This window comes from Papaver somniferum, chromosome 5 (assembly GCF_003573695.1).
Source record: "Papaver somniferum cultivar HN1 chromosome 5, ASM357369v1, whole genome shotgun sequence".
Lineage (NCBI taxonomy): Eukaryota > Viridiplantae > Streptophyta > Magnoliopsida > Ranunculales > Papaveraceae > Papaver > Papaver somniferum.
Window position 1 is genome coordinate 172,435,019 of NC_039362.1, and position 7,687 is coordinate 172,442,705.

The 7,687-nt window shown below is 37.2% G+C and overlaps 1 non-coding gene across 1 annotated transcript; it reads left to right on the forward strand.

The window, feature by feature from the left end:
* Positions 1 to 534: 534 nt before the first annotated feature.
* On the forward strand, positions 535 to 606 carry TRNAH-GUG. Its single transcript has one exon. It is a non-coding gene; the product is annotated as a tRNA-His (tRNA).
* The last annotated feature ends 7,081 nt before the right edge of the window (positions 607 to 7,687 follow it).

The following is a 7,687-nucleotide window of genomic DNA, read 5'->3' on the forward strand; positions in this document are numbered from 1 at the left end:
TAAAATAAGCATTTGTCTAGTACCAAAGTGTGGCAACTCTAGAGGAAGTAAAGTCTATAACAGAAAATTTAGTTTCTTCTTTGGATTTTCAATATGTAGCCAAATAGAATTGCAGACGTATTAGCGGGAAAAGAAAAAAGCAAAGAAAATGTTGCAAACTGTTGGACAAACTATGTACCTATGTTTTTAATTCCTTCAATAGCTTGTGACTATGTCAAAGCTTGAAATCTGTGTTATAATCAAAACAATTGTGTACTCCTTATAGAAGATGTTAATCCAGATGATTCAGTCATCGGAAGGATAATTCACTATGAATTAATTAGTTCCAAATGAGACTGAATCAAATGATTAACGCCTTTTGATTTTGGTAATCTACTTACTTTCAATATTCCGGTGGCGGTATCACGATCCTGGGTTGTGGAAATCTGTTTCATCAGACAGACCTCAGTTGGAGTAGTAGAAGGCTGTATTTGAAAACGTTGGTAGTAATACAAATGATGTGACTGAAAAGATGTTTGGATTTCAATCACCAATGTGGCTGTAGTTTAGTGGTAAGAATTCCACGTTGTGGCCGTGGAGACCTGGGCTCGAATCCCAGCAGCCATATGAATTTTTTTTGCCCTTCCAGTTTTCTTGATTTTGTGAATTCTTTACCTCGCGTTTTTAGGGGCCACTCAAAAAGATTTAGGGCCAACAATAAAACAAAAAAGGTCATCCAAAAGGAAAATGTAGCCAGCCCTTATCTCGCGTGATTCGTAATGGCAAAATTACCCTTATATATTCGGAGGATATGATAACATTGTTATCCTCCGATTGTAATCGGAAGCCAAAATATTACCCAGACTCCCGATTGTAGTTGGTGCAGTATTAGAATGATTTCTGTTTCATTTTTTCCATTTCTTTTTCATTTTTGAGTTGTTAGAGTTATAGAGAAGAATGTGAAGGAAAAAAGGGAAAACCCATTTCATCACTACAAAAATGGATGGATATGAAGAAGAAGGTGAGAATCATGGCGAAGAAAAAAATGTTGAGGGTTCACGACCGTTTAGAGAAGACGATTTGGGGTATATGTTGAATGATCCAAACTTTTGTGGAGAGGAAAACCTAGACGACGCTTTCATGGAAGAAAATGGAGAATCGCCTGATATTAAAACACAGGTATTGTGTTAAGAAACTCAAATACTCGATTTTCATGCGTTTGTGTGCTTTTGTAAACAAGAAAAACCGATTATTGCATGCATTGAATGCCATGAACTATCCAGATTCGGTAGATAATTTCTCGAATAAACTTACGAATATAACACACTGAGTACCAAATATGTATATTCGGTAGTTCCAAGATATTAGTTTACTGCCGAATATGAGAAAAAACCCCAAACTGGTTTTCCAAAAAAATCTACATTCGGTAGTTATGTAAAGTTATTTACCCCCGAATGGCCCCAAAAACGAATTCCTCAAAAATTTTCAAAACTCAGTATTCTTATCCTTTACAATCGGTAATAGTTTAACAATATTTGACTGCCGAATATAACAGTGGCCTCAAAATAAAATTTCCGAAAACTTGAAATTCGGATGTTTATCGATTAAAGTTATCTCCCGGTTATTTATATTCGGCTGTTTTACTATATATTTTAGCTTCCGATTATATCATTTTTTGCACACAGTAAACCGTGTACATTCATTTGCATAAATCGGGTGTTTTGGATAACCGATAGGATTCCAAATATAGTATATTCGGCAGTTTGACTTATTTAATAACCTCCGATTATTGTATAATAATTTGTTGCTTTCATATGCAGGCCATTGAAGAGTTTGTTGATGATTTCTATTTGAGGCCCGACACTTCCCTATACTATGCAAACGATTTGGTATACTCATTACTACTTTTTTTTTCAAAATTTATATGTTAAATGGTTATGCTTATTAGATTTGTTTTGTTTTGTGCAAGTTTAGACATTTGGAAGTAAGAAGGAGGCAAAGGAATGGCTTATGAAAAAGGAAAAAGATAACATGTGCGTGGTATTTCAAAATAATCATGTTAGTGACACTCGATTTGAAATGATTTGCGAGCGAGGTGGGACGCGAAAGAGTCACGAGGGAAAGAATAGTAAGTACGTACGGAATACGAATAGGAAATACCGAAGCAATACCAAGAAGATGGGATGCCCATTTAAGATTGTCTTCTATAAGACCGAGGTATTAAAGGTAAAGAGTATAAAATGTATAAAGTTGATAACGGTTGTCAAAACCATGATGATCCGTTGGATTTAATTGGACATGTAATGGTTGCCAAGTTAAAACCACATCAAATGCAGACGGTGAGGTCTATGCGGATCCAAAAAGCGAGTGCGATCTTAAGTAAAATAATCAGTAATCGGAATATTAATCAGTAATCGGAACAACAGTATTATAACACTTCAATCCGATTAATCATATTCGGGAATTCCATATTTTATCAAACCGCCGATTAATATTAAAAATTTGAATTTACAGCACTCAAACATCACATGTTATTCTTTTTTCCCAGTCCGAGATGCAACAATCAATGCGGCTTCGAAATGTAGAAACGACTCTCCTCTCCACTTGGAATAAGCATCTTGTGCCGCAAACATGTCGTCTCTGTGCCTAGCAAGAATACGGTTGTACTCGGTGCACCCTTGAAGAAACATGGGATGGTTCATAATTGTGGCGTGGCTTCTTGTACTTACCAACAAAAGGACCCAATGAAACGTTAATCCAAAATATACGATCGTCCTGCTGTTCTTTGGGTAGATCTTTCACAATGTAATAATTTTTTATCCATTCGGTCTCTTCCTCAACTTGTTTTAATCTTTCTCTATGATGGAATTGTTCTTCACCTCGCTTCTTAGCCTTGATTTCCTCTTCCTCCTCCTTCGTTGCCACTAACGATGGTTTAATTTTTTTGGGTTGTTTGTTCCTTTTTTGTATTTCTTCTTCCATTGTTGCAATTGATGTAGTTGTTCGCTTGCATCTTCGAAGTATGTTGTCGATTGATGATGAACTTGCCATTGAAAATGTTTTTCATTCTAATTTTTTACTCAATAATAACTGAGAGGGGTTACCCTCCTTATATAGATTAGAGTTCCAACGGCTCTAATTTTTGAAAATATGGCCGTTGAGGTTTCTGAAAATATGGCCGTTGAAGTTTCGTACCAATGATGCACTACAATCGGTTGTTAACGATACACGTATTCCCTCCGAATAAAACATTCGGAGGATAATTTTTTTTCTAAAGTTCCGAATGAACGATGGCCCAAAAATCAGAATTTGGGAAAAACTGATACTTTTCAAATTTTGAACTTCAAATAATCGGAAGGTAACTCAGTTACCAGAACTTCCGAATATGGGGTGTCTAACCTTCTATATTGGCCCTTGGAACCACCTAGAGCCATGGCATGGTTTGTTTTGAACTTGTAATATTCGGAGGATAATTTTTTTTGTAAAAATCTGAATGAACGATGGCCCAAAAATCAGAATTTGGGAAAAACTGATACTTTTCAAATTTTGAACTTCAAATAATCGGAAGGTAACTCAGTTACCAGAACTTCCGAATATGGGGTGTCTAACCTTCTATATTGGCCCTTGGAACCACCTAGAGCCATGGCATGGTTTGTTTTGAACTTGTAATATTCGAAGGATAATTTTTTTTGTAAAGTTCCGAATGAACGATGGCCCAAAAATCAGAATTTGGGAAAAACTGATACTTTTTAAATTTTGAACTTCAAATAATCGGAAGTTAACTCAGTTACCAGAACTTCCGAATATGGGGTGTTTAACCTTCTATATTGGCCCTTGGAACCACCTAGAGCCATGACATTGTTTGTTTTGAACTTGTAATATTCGGAGGATAATTTTTTTTGTAAAGTTCCGAATGAACGATGGCCCAAAAATCAGAATTTGGGAAAAACTGATACTTTTTAAATTTTGAACTTCAAATAATCGGAAGTTAACTCAGTTACCAAAATTTTCGAATACCACACAAATCATTGTCATTTGAACTTGTCTAACTTAGTTACCAAAATTTTCGAATGTACCACACAAATCACTGTCATTTGAACTTGTCTAACTTAGTTACCAAAATTTTCGAATGTACCACACAAATCATTGTTATTTATCTGCTCTTCTTTACTTTACGACCGTGACTACCTCCAAGTCCTGCACGACCACGGGTTTGAGCACCTTCAGTTGGAGCAGCTTCAGCGCTCGATGAAGCTCGAGTTCTTTTACCCGTCTTTGATACTGCCACCTTGGGCTGATGCCTCTTCGTGACTTTCTCCTCAAACTGGGCAGCATAATCTTCATTATCCATATTATCAACTAGATCTCTAGCCTCTTTGATCTTCTCAGGTGGCATGAGATCTCCGCTATTCAGGCATGCAGTTAACATTTTGGAAACACGCTTGATCTTATTCACCTGTTTTTTATACGTAATGACATAACATCAAACGGTAATTACCTAAGATTTATAGGAATAATATAAAATGAACAAAAATATAAGAACACGCACCAGTTTATCATAACCAGCTGGTTTGTCTTTGATGATACAATTATAACTTGAACCCGCCGCAGTAGTGTTGGATTTGATTTCACGGATAACCAAAGGATGTGATACCTTGTTATACCAACTCATATAGTCTGGAGAATTTTCATCACCTCGGGTGGTTCGTCTACCAGTGTCGATAATGAAGTCATTACTCTTATCCCAGTTATCAAGAACAGTAGGTGGGCCTGTGCGAACAATCGTGAGATTATCACCACTAAAAGAGCACAACTCCAACTCCAATTTGTAGTAATCCCCCATTTTCTCCACAGGTTGCTGTTGTATAGAGGTGGATCATTTCCTAACGAATATGCGTCATTTGGAGTTCAGTAACCTATAGTTTTTCTGGCCTGTATATTCGGTTCTAATATCAAAAGAATAGTTCCGATTGTATATAATCGGAAAAAAAAAGTAAGTACCTAACCACCGAATACCAAACATTCGAAAATAGAGATGGATAATTTCCTACCGAATATGCGTCATTTGGAGTTCAGTAACCTATAGCTTTTCTGGCCTGTATATTCGGTTCTAATATCAAAAGAATATTTCCGATTGTATATAATCGGAAAACAAAGTAAGTACCTAACCACCGAATAACCAACATTCGGGAAAAGAGATGGATAATTCCTACCAAATATGCGTCATTTGGAGTTATGGATATGCATCATATGTATTGTCTACTGAATAACTATAGAGTGAGTTATAGAGTTAAAGAAAAAACCTGCAATAGAGCCACATTCCCGGCAACTTGGCAGGTTCCTAGCCTCGAAGCCTTTCTCAACTCTTCCATCAAGAATGCTAGGCATGTCGTTCCCCAAGAATAGTCACCGACTTCATGGAGAGGATCCAAAAGTTGTATAAGGTTGGCGTCGATCCGGTTGCCAGAAGTATTGGGGAATATGACACATCCCAATACACAAAGGAGATATGCGGTGGCGGCGTGGTTCACTTGCTCATCAGTTAACGTTCCATTCTTTTCCTTCTCCAAGGTGCCTCGAAACATATTCATCAAAGCTGTAATGTTGATCTGTCTTGTTCTGTAACTTGCATGCCTCCTAAACTCTGCTGTTGTTGTCTCTTCATCCCAACCTAAGCACTTTTTAGTTAGAGCATAAAGTTGTGCCCAACTTAACTGCTTTGTGTAGTTAAACTTCACAGCTGTGCCTTGGTCGGGAAGGTTAAGAATCTGCACAACATCATTCGGAGTAATCGTCATCTCCCTAAACGGCATATGAAAAGTATCGGTCTCAGGATACATTCTCTCCATGAACGCCGATATGGCCACACGAGTTGGCAACAATTGACTTGAACCTTTCACATTCACCGGATAAAGGCCACGCAAGCATTTTTGTTGGTGCGGCGGTAGGTTTGAGTAGACGGACCGCATCTTGATGATCCTATTAAAGTACATAAAAAAATCCTTAATACAAATATTACGATATAACACATAGACAATACATTAATAAAAAATAGTAATTTTATTACCTCGGTTTCGTATATTTCTCTGGCCCATGAGTCTTTGTATCCAAATAGCAATTTTCCTCCATCCGTCGGTAGCCCAAGGATTGTGCCTGCATGAATACCCTTCTTCTTCAAGTGCTGAGGGACAAGATGTGATGCTTTCTTAGTAATATCCTTCTTTACATCATCTTTTCCTTTTTTGGCTTTTTGGGTACCACTTGGTTGTCCTTCTTCTTCTACTCTTGGCACTGGATCAACTGGTTCAATTTCATGGTGGGGTGTAACTTGTGGAACAGTTGGTTCTGCACTTTGTTGAGCGGCTTGTTCAACACTTGGTTGCACCCCTTGTTCACTGCCTTGTTGTTCTACACTTTGTTCAGCACTTGGTTGCACTCCTTGTTGACTGCTTCGTTCTTGTAAGCTTTGTTGAGCACTTGAATTATCTTTGGCGCTCCTTTCCCTCCTAGCACTAGCTGTCACTTTCTTCCTCCTTTCTCGACTTTGTCTAAACAACAAAGAAAGGAACAATATTTACAAACTATACAATCGGAAGACAAAGTATGGAAATATAACCCGAATGAACACATTCGGAAGTAAAAAGACACATATTGTTCCCGAATACAAAACAATCGAAATATAACTAAACATGTTTACAACCGAATATGCATCAATTGGAGTTCAGAAGCTGTAAATTTTTCATCCTACACAATCGGAAGACAAAGTGCACATCTACAACCCGAATGTACAAATTCACAAGTAAGAAGACACATATTTTTTCCGAATGAAAAACAATCGGAATATAACTAAACATGTTTACAACCGAATATTCATCAACTGGAGTTCAGAAACTCTAAAATTTTATCCTACACAATCGGAGGTATAAAACATTATATTGTCTTCCGAATAAATACTGGCCCCAAAATGAGATTTTTCTTATATCAGAAATTTTGAGATTTTTTCAATATATACATTCGGTAGTGAGTGTTCTTCCGAATACTCTGTGTCTACTTATTCGGTAGCCAAAAAATTCATTAAACTACCGATTATTAGCAGTTTGTATCCAGGAAGATATGGCCACCAATATTCGGCAGATAATCATCAAATCTTTCTCCCGAATACTGTCGATGTTCTTGAGAAATGAAGAACACGACTACATTCGGAAGTAAATGAGCATGAATATCGTCCGAATCTGGATAAATAACCGAAAACCCTAAAAAAAAAATTCTCGATTCGACGAATTAAAGCGAAATAAACACCAAAAATGATAGATTCTTACCTAATTGGGGCCATTTGAAGTTGACGAAGTGTTTGACTATCGGAATCGCCACCACCGACTACATTGTCGGGTACTTGTTCTTCGCGTTCTTCGCGTTCTTCTTCATTTGCAGCAAGAATTTCTTTATTTCTTGCTAAAATCCCAATCTTTGGATCGATACCCCGAGCAACATTTTTGGTTCTAGGTCTGTGGGTTTCATTTCCCTTATCCATTGTTTTATAAACGAATCGACGATGTTTTGATTTTACGATTCGCGGCGATGTTTCGGTTGAACGAGGAAAGTTTTTTTTCTTCCACAATCGGAAGATATGAAGCTGGAAGAAGAAGAGTTGAAATGAGTAGAATTTTTTTTGATTTGGTTTTTCTACGGTTTTACCAGAAGGGCATTT